The sequence below is a fragment of the Somniosus microcephalus genome, chromosome 2, assembly GCF_052327205.1.
Source record: "Somniosus microcephalus isolate GS21.2 chromosome 2, FLI_Smic_1.0, whole genome shotgun sequence".
NCBI classification, from domain to species: Eukaryota; Metazoa; Chordata; class Chondrichthyes; order Squaliformes; family Somniosidae; genus Somniosus; species Somniosus microcephalus.
In genome coordinates, this window is record NC_140988.1 from 317,088,120 (window position 1) to 317,105,149 (window position 17,030).

At 49.9% G+C, this 17,030-nt stretch overlaps 1 protein-coding gene across 1 annotated transcript in view; it reads left to right on the forward strand.

Moving 5' to 3' along the window:
- LOC147123535 (A disintegrin and metalloproteinase with thrombospondin motifs 12-like) overlaps positions 1-17,030 on the forward strand; it is a 967,639-nt gene that overhangs the window by 174,490 nt on the left and 776,119 nt on the right. The gene's annotated exons all lie outside the window — the stretch shown is intronic.

Sequence of the window (17,030 nt, forward strand, 5' to 3'; positions counted from 1 at the left end):
GCAGCACTTTATCAAACGCCTTTTGAAAGTCCCTATACAAAGCACCAACTGCAACCATGGCCTCCAGAAAACTAATCACTGCTTTATTTACTTCATTTATACCTGAAAAGAAACTATCCATAAATTGCACCATTGAATCTCTTATTAGTACAACCTTCCTTTCTATCTCCACAGTTCTTACTGTTGTTTCACAATATTATTTATATTTTTCCTCATTTCCTCTTTGCTTTTCCTGTGTGACATACCCTGTGCTATCAGTACCAGAAGCCTATTTGTTGTTTTTCATTCTGTGTTACATCTCTGCTACCTCCCTGTCTGTAACTCACTCCATGGGCTAGATTTTCTGAATGGGAAGCTTTTGGAGGCGGGACTGTGGTTTGCTGGGTTTCACTCCCGCCTCAATCAGCTTCAGCCCAACCAGCGGGATTTTCCCCTGATTGACCTTGTTAAGCCCGCCCGGTGGGCTCAGCAGGCCAATTAGGGGGAATTCAGTGACAGAGCAGATCAACGTATGACGTGTCATCTGTCAAGAACTTTTGAAAGAAGAAATGTCATCATTTGACAGCTCTGTGAAGCTGTCAAACACTGACATTCTGGGGTCAATTTTCTGGCAGCCGTCGGGTGGCTTTTCATGCGGCCGGGGGCCGAAAATCGCCGAAAAAGCGGGTCAGGACCCCCCCCCACCCTGCCTGATTCCCCGCCCCATCCGACTTTCGGACTGCCGTTTCTCCACGACCCGCTTCAGTCCCGGCCGCCGCTGGCGGGACTGGTCGTCGGCACACTAATGACCAATAATTACCTTGTTGAAGTAGATTTTCCGGGGCCGTTGCGACTTTGGGGCTTTCCCCACACAAACACGCCTGCGGGGAACCCCGCTGATGAGACCTGGCGTGAAGCTTGCCGGCTTGCTGTCAGCTGCAGGTCAATCGGAGAAGCTGCGATTTAAAGAGACAGCACTTGTATGTTGAAGGACCTTGTTGTTGCAGGTTTGGGGCTACTTCTTCAAGGCTTAGGCACAGCTGTGGAAGGTTGCAGCCTCACACACTTCTCCAATGCGATCTCCTGGGAAGCCCCTCTCGCCACCCTCACTCAGCGCTTCCTCAGCGGAGGCATCTACGAAAAGCATGGGACGCCTTTTTTTCCTTCCCTTCTTGCCATTAGAGGATCTCCAGCAGCAGAGGCAGCAACAGCAGAACCAGGAACAGCAGGATCAGCAACAGGAGCACCAGGCTGCTGCTCACTCACCTGCAGCTGCACAGGCCAGAAGGGGCCAGCGCTTGGAAGTGGCTTGAGAGCACCTTGCTGCACTTTAGGGGGCCATGGGGACCCATTTCTGCACTGGCAGTCTTGCTCAGAAGGACTTCCATGAAGATCTGGTTTCTCTGTTCAACAGATGGCCAACGTTCCTCAAGAGATGTCATTCTCTTATGAGCACTCACCATGTTTTCCGTACCCTGGCGAGTTATCTCCTCTATGGAGGTTGCCAACCTTTCCATGGTGATGCGTTCATGCGCCAATGACTCCACAAAGGCTCTGCTCATGGTCGCTATGGACTCCTCCATTCGCTCCACACTCGCAGCGACCCTGGAGACAAAACCTGCCAGAGACTCCTGCATCTGTGCATGGAGATCCATCACCTCTTCTCTTGCGGATGGACCCAGAGGCAGAGGGTCGACATGCAGCACAGCTGAGCTGAACTGGCAGAGTCCTGCGCCCTCCGACGAGGACTCTCCACTGTTGTCCCTGTCTCCAGAATCTGCTGAGGCTCACTTGTGAGCTGTGAAACACCAGGTGACAACACTACTCTATGTCCCGAAGGTCCCCCCGAGGTTTGAGTGCCTGCGCTGGTGCTGGGTGCGCTTACTTCTGCTGACGCTGTGCCCTCAGAGGCTGGAGCTTCCTCTGAGGAGTCTGGCTGCACAGCCTCTTCCTCCTCCACAGTGAGGACGGGGGCTCCGGATGGTGCTGTGGGGGAGTAAAGTAAGGAGTTAGAGATGTAGTGCCAAGGTTCTTCTGGTGACTCCCAGCGAGCTGGCATCTGCTGACACCTGCATCCATGCAGCATTGGTCTCAGTGGGAGGCCTCTTCCTCCCTGACCTAGGGAAGAGGACCACCCTGTGGGCCCTAACCCCATCCAATAATGCCTGCAGTGAAGCCTCATCGAATTTGAAGGCAGCTCGGGGTCTGGCACTGGCCACAGCTGCTGCAGGCTCCTCTGCCATCCTGTATGGTTCGTTTGGAAGCCTTCAGATGATGCAGTGCTTGCTATGGACCTTGAAAGCACCACGAATGATGACATCATACTGTGGGGATTTCTGACTCGAATTGGACAATTAGCAAGGCTTCCCACATGCTAGGAATTAATTGGCCACTTGAGGGAAAATTGCGTGGAGCTGGCTGACACTTTTTTACGTGTGTCAGAAACCCCACATTCGGGGAAACCCGACCATTTCCCACACAAGCCGAAAATCGGGGCCTCTGTGTAGTTTGATGAGTGCTTGTGTTCAGGACTCATCAAACCTTTCTACTTTGCAGAAATCAGCTGGCTGTTGGTTCGGAGGATGCAAATTATTCCCCTGGGGTACTTTTCCATCAATCTAAGCAATTTATATTACCCTTTAACCAGCTTCAAACAACTTAATCTAAACTTGCTTGTAATATACTTAAACTCTGATACCTTATAATATGTATTTATATGAGAGATAGAGAGCGAATCTTAACTTAATATATCCCTGATCTGACTTGCAATATCCTGTTGCAAAATTAAATTATCCCTAAACACGAGCTATAAAAGAAGAAAAACAAATTTAAATTAAACATATCGTAAAGTTTCAGCTCATGTCAAAAATGATTGTTTTGCCACTCTGGTTCTTTAAATCATTGGGAGAAGCCAGGCTGTGTTTCTTCTCCTCGTGTTCAAATTTATCTATAGCCACGTCCCATCTTGTCTCTGTAACCTCATCGAACGCTACAAATCCCCTGCCCCCCCAAACTCTATTCCTCCGACTGGTCTCTTGTGCATCCTCCCTGGCCATGCCTAGGCTCCACATGCTGGTATTCCTTCCCCATAGCCCTCCAGTTTTTCCTCCTATATGACTCACTTCTTTGACCAAGCTTTTGGTCACCTCTCCTAATATCGCCTTCTTTGGCTCAGCATCTATTTTTTTTGCCTTAGGCCTCTGTGAAGCATTTTGGAATGTTCTTCCACATTAGCGTGCTATATAAAAGCAAGTCATTTTTATTGATGTCATCAAAAAGCTAATTTAATCTCATGTAAATGTCTGGTTCAGGACCAATGCAATTTTGAGGCAAAGAAAATCATGAGGCAACACAAAACCAGGGGAATTGGGTGCAACACCTCTGCAGCCTTTTTTCTTTTTTTTTACAAGTGCACCCAAAAAAACAGGTACAAAATGGAGGCAAATTAGAGGAATAGCAGGGCCGTTAATTTCAATATTAATACTAAGGTACAATACTTTTTTTTTCCTTTCCAAATAAAAATATTGTAACCCTCTAGAATCTCTATCTATTTTGTTTTAAAACAGCTGCCACAGTCTTGAATCCTGAATCTTGTGCCTATTTTTATGCAATGTTATGAATCCTTTGTAGTTGACCACCATTTATTTGCTTTATGGATGTAAGTTCAGAAAAGTTTATACTCATCATTCTGTAGTTTTGGCAGTCTCTATTGTTTGTTTGATTTGTTTAAGATGCTGAATCCATAAAACGTATGACATTGGTTGGCCTGCAGATACCCCGAGCGCTAGGAGGCTTTGGTACAAATCTACACTGCACTATTATGGAAAATGGATGCATTTTGATCCATCAGGATTTGGGGATAGGTTATAGAACTTCTATTTTCATACCAGCAACACCAGGGATAATGGGTGCATTCTTAAAATCAGTAGACATTGGCACCTAAAATCCATGGGGGCAACATCCTGTCAGAAGCGCTGACCCTGCTGGAGTATGCAAAGTCAGATTCAGATCAGATTCAGATTAGATTTATTTGCCATATATGTAACAAGTACAATGGAATGCTTGTTCCTCGTAGGGACGTGTCAGGTATACGTACAGCGCCACGTTCAGAGTCAATACAATGGCTTTCCCGTGGCAGTGGGAGCACGATGTCCCTCAGCCGCTCCGTCCTCCTCTTCACCGTTCATGCGCCAATGACTCCACAAAGGCTCTGCTCATGGTCGCTATGGACTCCTCCATTCGCTCCACACTCGCAGCGACCCTGGAGACAAAACCTGCCAGAGACTCCTGCATCTGTGCATGGAGATCCATCACCTCTTCTCTTGCGGATGGACCCAGAGGCAGAGGGTCGACATGCAGCACAGCTGAGCTGAACTGGCAGAGTCCTGCGCCCTCCGACGAGGACTCTCCACTGTTGTCCCTGTCTCCAGAATCTGCTGAGGCTCACTTGTGAGCTGTGAAACACCAGGTGACAACACTACTCTATGTCCCGAAGGTCCCCCCGAGGTTTGAGTGCCTGCGCTGGTGCTGGGTGCGCTTACTTCTGCTGACGCTGTGCCCTCAGAGGCTGGAGCTTCCTCTGAGGAGTCTGGCTGCACAGCCTCTTCCTCCTCCACAGTGAGGACGGGGGCTCCGGATGGTGCTGTGGGGGAGTAAAGTAAGGAGTTAGAGATGTAGTGCCAAGGTTCTTCTGGTGACTCCCAGCGAGCTGGCATCTGCTGACACCTGCATCCATGCAGCATTGGTCTCAGTGGGAGGCCTCTTCCTCCCTGACCTAGGGAAGAGGACCACCCTGTGGGCCCTAACCCCATCCAATAATGCCTGCAGTGAAGCCTCATCGAATTTGAAGGCAGCTCGGGGTCTGGCACTGGCCACAGCTGCTGCAGGCTCCTCTGCCATCCTGTATGGTTCGTTTGGAAGCCTTCAGATGATGCAGTGCTTGCTATGGACCTTGAAAGCACCACGAATGATGACATCATACTGTGGGGATTTCTGACTCGAATTGGACAATTAGCAAGGCTTCCCACATGCTAGGAATTAATTGGCCACTTGAGGGAAAATTGCGTGGAGCTGGCTGACACTTTTTTACGTGTGTCAGAAACCCCACATTCGGGGAAACCCGACCATTTCCCACACAAGCCGAAAATCGGGGCCTCTGTGTAGTTTGATGAGTGCTTGTGTTCAGGACTCATCAAACCTTTCTACTTTGCAGAAATCAGCTGGCTGTTGGTTCGGAGGATGCAAATTATTCCCCTGGGGTACTTTTCCATCAATCTAAGCAATTTATATTACCCTTTAACCAGCTTCAAACAACTTAATCTAAACTTGCTTGTAATATACTTAAACTCTGATACCTTATAATATGTATTTATATGAGAGATAGAGAGCGAATCTTAACTTAATATATCCCTGATCTGACTTGCAATATCCTGTTGCAAAATTAAATTATCCCTAAACACGAGCTATAAAAGAAGAAAAACAAATTTAAATTAAACATATCGTAAAGTTTCAGCTCATGTCAAAAATGATTGTTTTGCCACTCTGGTTCTTTAAATCATTGGGAGAAGCCAGGCTGTGTTTCTTCTCCTCGTGTTCAAATTTATCTATAGCCACGTCCCATCTTGTCTCTGTAACCTCATCGAACGCTACAAATCCCCTGCCCCCCCAAACTCTATTCCTCCGACTGGTCTCTTGTGCATCCTCCCTGGCCATGCCTAGGCTCCACATGCTGGTATTCCTTCCCCATAGCCCTCCAGTTTTTCCTCCTATATGACTCACTTCTTTGACCAAGCTTTTGGTCACCTCTCCTAATATCGCCTTCTTTGGCTCAGCATCTATTTTTTTTGCCTTAGGCCTCTGTGAAGCATTTTGGAATGTTCTTCCACATTAGCGTGCTATATAAAAGCAAGTCATTTTTATTGATGTCATCAAAAAGCTAATTTAATCTCATGTAAATGTCTGGTTCAGGACCAATGCAATTTTGAGGCAAAGAAAATCATGAGGCAACACAAAACCAGGGGAATTGGGTGCAACACCTCTGCAGCCTTTTTTCTTTTTTTTTACAAGTGCACCCAAAAAAACAGGTACAAAATGGAGGCAAATTAGAGGAATAGCAGGGCCGTTAATTTCAATATTAATACTAAGGTACAATACTTTTTTTTTCCTTTCCAAATAAAAATATTGTAACCCTCTAGAATCTCTATCTATTTTGTTTTAAAACAGCTGCCACAGTCTTGAATCCTGAATCTTGTGCCTATTTTTATGCAATGTTATGAATCCTTTGTAGTTGACCACCATTTATTTGCTTTATGGATGTAAGTTCAGAAAAGTTTATACTCATCATTCTGTAGTTTTGGCAGTCTCTATTGTTTGTTTGATTTGTTTAAGATGCTGAATCCATAAAACGTATGACATTGGTTGGCCTGCAGATACCCCGAGCGCTAGGAGGCTTTGGTACAAATCTACACTGCACTATTATGGAAAATGGATGCATTTTGATCCATCAGGATTTGGGGATAGGTTATAGAACTTCTATTTTCATACCAGCAACACCAGGGATAATGGGTGCATTCTTAAAATCAGTAGACATTGGCACCTAAAATCCATGGGGGCAACATCCTGTCAGAAGCGCTGACCCTGCTGGAGTATGCAAAGTCAGATTCAGATCAGATTCAGATTAGATTTATTTGCCATATATGTAACAAGTACAATGGAATGCTTGTTCCTCGTAGGGACGTGTCAGGTATACGTACAGCGCCACGTTCAGAGTCAATACAATGGCTTTCCCGTGGCAGTGGGAGCACGATGTCCCTCAGCCGCTCCGTCCTCCTCTTCACCGCGGCCTCCTCCTCACTGTTGCCGGCTCCACGTGCGGTGGCCTGCTTCTCCCGCTCTGGCCACCATGCCCGGCTCCCCTCCTCCCATCCGGACTGCGAGTTACCCGAAATGGAGCTGCCGGCCGACATGCTGCAGCGTGTCGTGAGTCTGCTGCTGCTGCTCGTTGTGCTGCGCTCCTCCGCCCGACTCGCCGAACACATCGTCGGGATGTGAATGCTCCAATTCAGCCTCCTCTTCACCGTCGCTGGCTCCACGCTCCACGGCCTGGGGCCTACTTCTCGCTCTTCGCGGGTTGGCCTCTGGCCGCCATGCTCGGCTCCCCTCCTCCCAGTCGGAATTCCTTCCCGCCGAGGAGCTGCCGGCCGATGTGCTCCAGCGGGTCGGCTTGGCTGCTGCTGCTGCTCACCGCGCTGCGCTGCCTCTGCCCGACTCGCCGAGCACCTCGCTCCGGTTGCAGGAGTGAGCGGCGAGAGCTGGCCGCCCGAAGCAGGGAGAGCGATCTCATGACCAGACCGTCACGGCCGCCATCTTGGGTAGGTTGCCTCATTAAAATATCACTGGTGTGCGCCCACACCACTAGGGGCGCATTTTGCGTGTGTCCCAGTTGAAGGAGGTTGGTAATTTTTAAATTTTTTAAATATTATTTGTTTATGGGATCAGGGCGTTGCTGGCAATGCCCATCCCTAATTGACCTTCTTGAACCGCTGCAGTCTGTGTGGTGAAGGTACTCCCACAGTGCTGTTGGATAGGGAGTTCCAGGATTTTGACCCAGCGACGATGAAGGATCGGCGATATACTTCTAAGTCAGGATGGTGCGTGACTTGGAGGGGAACGTGGTGTTCCCATGCGCCTGCTGCCCTTGTCCTTCTAGGTGGAATAGGTCGCGGGTTTGGGAGGTGCTGCCGAAGAAGCCTTGGGGAGTTGCTGCAGTGCATCTTGTAGATGGTACACACTGCAGCCACGGTACACTGGTGGTGGAGGGAGTGATTGTTTAAGGTGGTGGATGGGGTGCCAATCAAGCGGGCTGCTTTGTCCTGGATGGTGTCGAGCTTCTTGAGTGTTGTTGGAGCTGCACTCATCCAGGCAAGTGGAGAGTATTCCATCACACTCCTTACTTGTGCCTTGTAGATGGTGGAAAGGCTTTGGGGAGTCAGGAGCTGAGACACTCACCGCAGAATACCTAGCCTCTGACCTGCTCTTGTTACCACAGTATTTATGTGGCTGGTCCAGTTAAGTTTCTGGTTAATGGTGACCCTCAGGATGTTGATAGTAGGGGATTCGGTGATGGTAATGCCATTGAATGTCAAGGGGAGGTGGTTAGACTCGCGCTTGTTGGAGGTAGTCATTGCCTGGCACTTCTGTGGCGCGAATGTTACCTGCCACTTATCAGCCCAAGCCTGAACGTCGTCCAGGTCTTGTTGCATGTGGGCATGGACTGCTTCATTATCTGTGGAGTTGCGAATGGCGCTGAACACTGTGCAGTCATCAGCGAACATCCCCATTTCTGACCTTATGTTGGAGGGAAGGTCATTGATGAAGCAGCTGAAGATGGTTGGGCCTAGGACAATGCCCTGAGGAACTCCTGCAGCGATGTCCTGGGGCTGTAATGATTGACCTTCAACCTCCACAACCATTTTCCTTTTTGCTAGGTATGACTCCAGCCAGTGGAGCGTTTTCCCCCTAATTCCCATTGACTTCAGTTTTGACTCCAATTCCAGTGGAGGCTGCCTGCTTTGAGGTGGGGTGTTGAGGCTCCTTCCAGAAAGATACCACCTGTGCCCCATTAGCTTTCTTTATAAGGGGACCGAAAACACTTCAAATATTTATTAAATCTTCAAGAAACCAAGGCACAATCCAAGCCTGGGCCTCCAGCTGGGCCCCATATACACTAGCCAACTGGTCAGTAATCCTGCTTTCATTTCACTAGGCTTACAGATCAGCTGGTGGATTCCCAGGTTCACCCACTATCCCTGTGCTCACTGACCTACATTGGCGCTCTGCCCAACAACGCCTCGATTTTAAAATTGTCATCCTTGTTTTCAAATCGCTCCATGGCCTTGCCCCTCCCTATTTCTATAACCTCCTCCAGCCATAACAAGACCAAAAACGAGTTTCCTTTTGGTGGTATTGGTTGAAGGAGGAATGTTGGCCAAGGCACCAGGAGGATTTCATGCGCTTTGAACAATGCCATGGGATCTTTAACATCCACCTGAACAGCCAGAGAGGGTCTTGGTTTCACATCCGATCTGAAGAATGGAATCTCTTGACAATGCAACACTCCCTTTGTACTGCGCTAGAATGCCAGCCTAGATTTTGTCTCAAGTCCTGGGGGACTGTCATTTAGAGGCTCTCTGTTCTGTACAGCTCAGTCGCACTCCAGGTAATGCATTTACACACTGAGCAATCAGGGTGCTCTATTACCATGTTTCTATGCAAAGGAATTTGAAGTGACATGGTATGCTGTGATAGTGCCATCATATTGCTGATTACAATGGCTGTTTCAAATTATTTGTATTACAGTATAAATAAAAAGAATAAAACTAAAATATCACAAGCATATTCTGAACAGTGGCAGTGCATTCGTTATAATGTATTCTGCAACCCAGACCTTCCCTGCTGGCCAACAAATTAAGATTTTTTTCTTCTGTGCAGACTGACTGGCTGCTATAGGAACTAGAACTAGTCAAAAAAAAACTGCCCTGGGTTAGGGAGGAGAAATTCAGCTTGGGTTCTCACTCATGATCGCTATCAGAGGACTTCTGCTGGAATGTACACCGTGTGGACGTTGGTTGAGAACAGGATTAGGTTTTGACTGTGATTATCAAATAGCCTCCCGACACTCATTGTTATGAAAAATGGCCACTTGGTGAGGTATTGAAAGGCAGCCAGCAGCTTCACTCCAGCATGAGTCAATACCTTCGGGATATGAGGGGAGATTTGATAGGGAGTAGAAAATATGTGACAAAATTGCTTTATCCACAAGCACTGACCTCACTGTATTAACATTATGACCTCTTTGTGGTTTCTGCTGTTTTTCTCCAGTGTCTAGCTATGGGAAAGTATGAAGTGCTGATAGTCACGAGCTGTTGATAACACAATATTTGATTTAAAAGATCATAATGGACAATTTTTCAAATCACTACACAAAATTTCCCTTTATTTGTTCATCCTAAATGTTACTCTGAAAATCCATTCATATGTCTGTAAAAGATATGCTTTTAAAATGAGCTGGATATATCTAAATTAGTAATATTTAAAGGAAAAGGCTCCAGTACATGGCCATGATCTTATCCTGGGCTATTTATCCAAACAGGTTCCTCCCTCTTTTAAAAAGTATAGACCAGACATTCCGGGAACTCTGCTCAGCTGCCTGAAGTGCAGTGGGGCAGGATTATGTCCAGCCATCAGCCACAGCCTCGACCCTGTTCCAAATACCAGGGACAGCTCATTCGCATAATGTGGGCAGATGCCTGTGGCATTTTTGGCACTACTGGGGCACCTGCCCAGCGAGGGGAACCAGTATTTCAGAGTGGCACCTTGCCACTTGTTTGGTGGGCGACGGCGTAGGTCGGTCTGGCCTAAGTTTCCCAACAGAAAAGTGGTTGCTCGTGACAGCAATATGCTGGGATACGACAATGAGTGTCCCATTTACAGCCATTGTATGGCAAGATCGCTCGTTTTATGCCGTATGCTGGGCGAAAATGGTGTGGACACATCACGCACCTTCCCCCTTTCATGCCGCTGTCCCATAAAGAGGTGGGACCACCAGAGTCCCGCCTCTGTTGTCGCAATTCTATGTATGCCTGCATGATGCGTGTGTACTAACATGCCAGGACCATTTGGAGCAAGCGATTGCAGAGCAGCAAATTTGGAATTAGAATTTCCAAATTTGTTTTTTAATATCTTTAGCTCGCACAGCAACAGTGATACCCCTCCTCTTGCTGGGGTGAATGGCCCGGTTGCAACAAAGATGATGCGCCACTTGTTCAAAATATGATAATGTCCCTGGCCCTGGGATTTGAGATGGAGTCAGGAATGCGTCCATGTACTGGGCAGAAGTTCTGACCCACCCCAATTCATGCACTGGGAGATAGCGAACCACTGTGGGTTAGTGAGGATGGGGAGCTGGGCCAGCAGGACTTAGTCCAGGACAGGATACAAATTGGAGTTTATGGAGGGTGAGGATGGGGAGCTAACAAGGAGCACATTGGAGAAATTGGCCTAGAAATTCAGTTGTTTGCACCAGCCGCTAGCGCCTTAGGAGGAGGAGAAGTGGGGCGCTAAGCGGCTAGCGCCCAGGCGCGGCGCGATCTGAGCCTCTCGCGAACTTCAGTTAAGATTTAGCGGCGGCGCAAAACCTTTGCACGCGCTCAGCTGCGCGCGCAGATCCTGACGTTATTTCATGGTGCAACGCCCTTTGTGCGCCCCGAACTGGAAATTCAGTGGCGCCGGCCTATTGTGCACCTGGCGCCCCTAGCGACTGGTAGAGGGGAACGGTTCCCAGTCACTGCGGGGCGCGGGGGGCGCTAATTAAAGGGGACTCCTCCTGCAGTATAAATGGCAGCCATTTTGCACCACTCCTTCTTTGTGAGAGACGGATCTTTGGAGAGAGACAAAGGTAGAGAGCTTTCTGGTTTGGCTCAACACTCGCACAGGTACTTGTGGCTTCAGGCCACAGCTTTGCACTTGTCTTTAACTTCAGAGCCATATCATTGATTGGAAACATATAACGGGGGCTGCAATGGGTGGAAACGTTGGGCTTCTCCATTGCATTCAAAGGGCTCAGAGACGCCGTGAGAGAGTGCCAGTCATGGCCAGATGGAGAAGGGCCAACAGGCGTCGGCAAAGGAGGCCTTACCCACCCAGGGTATACCGCCAGCAGTTCTCATATCTGAACATGTCTGAGGAGCAGTGTGTTCGGAGGCTGCGATTCAGAAGGGCGGTGGTCACTGAGATCTGCCACCTGCTTCGCGGAGATCTGCAGCCACAGCTGAGGAGCAGGACGTCTCTGTCGGTGGCAGTGAAGGTGACGGTGGCTCTCAACTTCTATGCCACTGGCCCCTTCCAATCCGCTACTGGGGACATTTCCAACATCTTCCAGTTTGCGGTACATTGCTGCATCCGCCAGGTGACCAATGCCCTTTTCAGAAGGAGACGTCAGTTCATCTCCTTCCCCATGACCGTTGACAAGCAGCAAGAGCGTGCAATGGGCTTTGCAGCATTAGCGGGCTTCCCCATGGTGTAGGGCGCCATTGACTGCATGCATGTGGCTTTGCGGGCACCTCTAGAGAATGCCGAGGATTACCGCAACCGGAAGGGCTACCATTCGCTCAACGTGCAGTTGGTGTGTGACCACAGGCAGCTCATCCTAGCTGTCAATGCCCGCTTTCCAGGCAGCAGCCACGATGCCTTCATCCTGCGCCAGACTTCTGTGGCAGACATGTTCCAGGCCCAGCCTCACCCACGAGGATGGCTTCTCGGGGACAAAGGCTGTTCTTTGTGCACCTGGCTGATGACCCCGCTCCGTGCGCCCAGCACCCCTGCTGAAGAGGGATACAATGACAGCCATCAAGCAACCAGGAACATCATTGAGCAAACAATCGGTGTGCTGAAGCAACGGTTCCGCTGTCTGGATCGTTCCGGGGGAGCCCTACAGTACGCGCCTGAGCGAGTCTCCCATTTCGTTGTCGTGTGCTGCATGCTGCACAACCTGGCTATCCGCAGGACTCAGCCACTGCCAGCAGACATTGGAGGACCAGCAGAGGAGGAGGAGGAGGAGGAGGACCAGCACAGGAGGGAGGCAGAAAGTGCAAGGGCCGCCCGTCGGCGGCTTATTGCAAGTCGGTTCTAGGCCCCCTCTCAGGGAATGGCTTGTGCCAATGGCAGAAGATGAATGTAGCCGCTCCACAAGCCCTCAGCTGAGCAGGGCAACCAGGACTTCCAAAAGAAAGCATGGACAGTGCGATTTAAGAAATTTTTTTACTGTGATACCTCTGTGCTCTTCCCACATGACAAACTAATGGAGAGAAACCCCCCCCAAAAACACAAATACACCAGTCTCGGCCTTTACAAGTAAAACAAATACAGCAGTCTCGGCCTTTATATATGAAACAAATACACCAGTCCTGGCCTTTAAATATGAGACAAATACACCAGTCTCGGCCTTTAAATATGAAACAAATACACCAGTCTCGGCCTTTAAATATGAGAGAAATACAGCAGTCTCTGCCTTTATATATGAAACAAATACACCAGTCTCAGCCTTTAAATATGAGACAAATACAGCAGTCTCGTTCTTTATATATAAAACCAAACATTTGGCCACACCTTCTACTTTTTCCCCTGCAAGGGTGATCCGTTTCGCTTCCGTGACTGGCCCCTACCCGCCCTGCAGCTCCTCCTCAATGGGACCCCAGTGGCTGCAGCAAGGCTGGGGGAAGGCTGCTGAAGGTCAGATGGTGAGACGGCAGATGCCCTTGGGGGTCGGCCTGGACCAGCTCTGGGCCTGGAGGGGCCGGCTGCTGACTGCTCCAACTCTGCTTGGGCGGCAGCAGTCTGTCCAACAGCTGGTGGCAGCTGCAATGGAGGAGTGACAGTGTTGGCTGCAGGAATGCTGCCAACCTGACAGATCACAGGCACTCCCTGGTCGGCTGATACATTGGCACGCGCACGGGCCAGCACTGCAGCATGTGCAGCAATCTGCTGAGGCACAGACTGCTGGGCTGCTGCGGCACGGCGAGTGCCCCGGCGATGCCTGGCTGATCCAGCGAGTGTGGCAGCAGTTAGTGCCCGTGTGGCCCTGGTCTGTGTCTGCATGACAGCAGCCAGTGAATGCACGGCACGACTGAGCACTTGGCTAGAAGCCGCCTGTGAAGCAGCGAAGTCCTGCTGACTCCTAGCCTGTGCTGCCATGACGTCCTGCAGACTCCTGGCCTGTGCTGCACTGAATTGTTGCAGACTCCTGGCCTGTGCTGCCGCGACGTCCTGCAGACTCCTGGCCTGTGCTGCCCCGAATTCCTGCACACTCCTTGCCAGTGACTCTATGGAGTCAGGCATCCTTGCCACTGCAGCCATGAGCTCAGTGTGCCTGCGCTCAGCCTAGGCGCCCATTTCCGCTAGGGGCCGCACCTCCTCTGCGCTCACCGTAGCTGGACTGGAGGCCGCACTCACCCTCCGGGGAGAAGGCCGCCGAGCTTCCCCACCCCTCCCGCATTGCTGCAGCCCGCTGGTCCCCAGAGCTTCACTATCCTCCGACCCTTCCCGCCTGCTCCCCTCCAGGGAAGACGTGTCACTATCATGGCCATGGGCTGCCTTGGCTGAGTGTGTCCCTGATGGGCTGGCTTCCTCTTCCTCCTCCTCTATGTCTGACTCGGACACAGTGCCATCTTGAGGGGCCTCCTCCTCACCTGGCGAGTCACCATCTGAAAGCAGGGAGGCACAAGAGTTGCTTTAGAGTGAGGACAGGGCAGCAGCGAGGGAGGCATGAGTGCTGCTGTGCACTGCATTGGTTTGATATTGGCAAAGGATGCTGGTGTGAGGCGCAAGTGGAAAGGGAGAGGTCAAAAAGGTGATGACCTTACCATTGGTGCCCAGAACAGGGTCAGCATCTCCAGTGGTGACGGGGCCACTCAGCCGGCCTGCCATGATCTGCTCCACTCGCTGCTCGAGGTCGCTCAGCTGTTTCAGGTCAGGACGGCCTCCCCCGGTCTGTCGCTGCTGTCTTCTGTTATGCGCCAGCTTGGCCTGCAAGAGAACAGACAGCCTCTAAGTACAGTGTCAAGCCCTGATCTTGCCCGCACTGCCTCCCATGGTCGATTAGCCCTGACAGTGTCAAGCCCTGATCTTGCCCACACTGCCTCCCATGGTCGAATAGCCCTGACAGTGTCTAAAGTCCTGAATGCGCAAGTGCTTTTCATGACAGTCCCATAGCTGCTGGATGAGGGCTGGCCATTAGGGCTTTCAGACCGGTTTGGCCATAAAGTGAGGTGCACATGCAGGGATGAGGAGGATACTGGAAAGGGTACTCACCCTGACAACCCGAGTGAGGTCGTTGAATTTTTTCCGGCACTGGGTTGGTGTCCTGCCAACCACGCTGTTGGACGTGACCCTGTTTGCCACATCCTTCCATGCTTTCCGATATTCGGCGGGCAGCGGCCTCCTGCCACCCTCAAGGAAGAGGATATGCCACCTGCGGTCCACTGCGCCAACCAGCAGCCTCAGGTCACCCTCGCCGAAGCGCTGCGCTCTCTCCCTGGCCTTCTCCATTCTCCTGGGCGTGGAGCTGTTCCAGAAGTAGTGTTCAGGCCTTGCCTTAGGGCTGCAGTGCGCAGGGCGTGGCAGCCAAGCAATTCCACCCTCCCCCTTTAAGTGCTGACCGGCGCCTGACTGTCTGCCCTCAATGAGCAACTCGCCGCACCTGCGCTGCGCCCGCCTTCGGTGTTTGCGCCCCAGATTGCCGGCTTAGCGCCTAATGATAGAATATAAAAATAGGGAGGTATTGCTTCAGTTGTACAAGGTATTGGTGAGACCGCACCTGGAATACTGCGTACAGTTTTGGTGTCCATACTTAAGAAAGGACATACTTGTTCTCGAGTCAGTACAAAGAAGGTTCACTCGGTTAATCCCGGGGATGAGGGGATGGACATATGAGGAGAGGTTGTGTAGATTGGGACTCTACTCATTGGAGTTCAGAAGAATGAGAGGCGATCTTATTGAAACATATAAGATTGTGAAGGGGTTGGATCGGGTGGATGCGGGGAAGATGTTCCCGATGATGGGTGAAACTAGAACTAGGGGGCATAGTGTTAGAATAAGGGGCTGCTCTTTCAAAACTGAGATGAGGAGGAACTACTTCACTCAGAGGGTGGTAGGTCCATGGAATATGCTGCCCCAAAAAGCTGTAGAAGCTACATCATTACATAAATTTTAAACAGAAATAGACAGTTTCCTAGAAGTAAAGGGAATTAAGGGTTACGGGGAGCGGGCAGGAATTTGGACATGAGTCTAGGTTCGGATCGGTCATGGCCCTGTGGGTAGCGGAGTGGGCCCAGGGGCCGTGTAGCCTGATCCTGCTCCTATTTTGTGTGTCTAATTCTGTTAGATTCAGGAGATGGTTCTGTGATAGTGGATTGGCGGTTAGGATCAGATCAGCCATGATCTTATTGAATGGCGGAGCAGGCTCGAGGGGCCGATTGGCCTACTCCTGCTCCTATTTCTTATGTTCTTATGTTCTTATGTGCATCGTCTGCTTTAGCGCAGCAGCAACCTCTTGGGGCGATGCAACTGAATATCAGCGAAGGTGGCGCTAAGTTGCGCCAGGCGCAAAAGTTAGCGAACGCCATGCTGTAGCGCCCCAAACGTGGCTATACCGAATTTCTAGGCCATCGAGTCTAGATATGGATAAGTGTTTCAGTGGCAGTGGGGTTGAGATATGGATGGAGGCAGGCAGAAAGATAAGTCCTACACTGGAAAAGAAAATCAGGCAAGGTGTAAAATGGGCTGCCGATTTTCTACCTCCAATTCACTGTTGCAGCAAAATGCTATTTTTAGTTTACAACATTCCCTGTTGCACCAGAATGACACATAGAGCAACAGTTGAGTATGTCCCAGAAAGGCCCTTAGAGGAAAAGCATTTACCAGCTTATTTGTTATATACAACTTCTTTGGAGACAGACTCTAAATAAAACAAATATCGCTGTGATTCCCAGAAGCCATCAGCTCATCTCAAACCTTTCCTGTTCAAGTTTCGACACAACAAACAATGGGAAAAAACATTGGTTCTAACAGCCTACAATCTTACCCGCCAATAGATCTGATTGGTTCATTTTTGACAGCCTCCAATCCCAGTGAAAATGCTAATTTTTCTTGTGAAACAGTGACAAATAAAACATGGGTTGAAGGCTGGCATATATGGTAATGTTGGCAGTCTATTTAACCACAGGGCATCAGAGCTGAGCCTGATCCTGCCCTCAGCTGATGCCTACTCACGCAAACCTTGCATCAGGAATGGCTGACTTTTTTTCCCGCTCAGATCCATTGTCGTGTTCTAATTCTGCTGATCAGCTAACTCTGCACACACCAAGGATAGAACCAGTGCCCTTCAGGTGTGTACAGTTTAGTACTACACTAGGTGGTACCTTATCTACTTGGCTCTCCAGGAGCTCGGCTATCTCGGTCCCACACCAGCAGCCATCTTTATCACCCCTCTAAAGTTT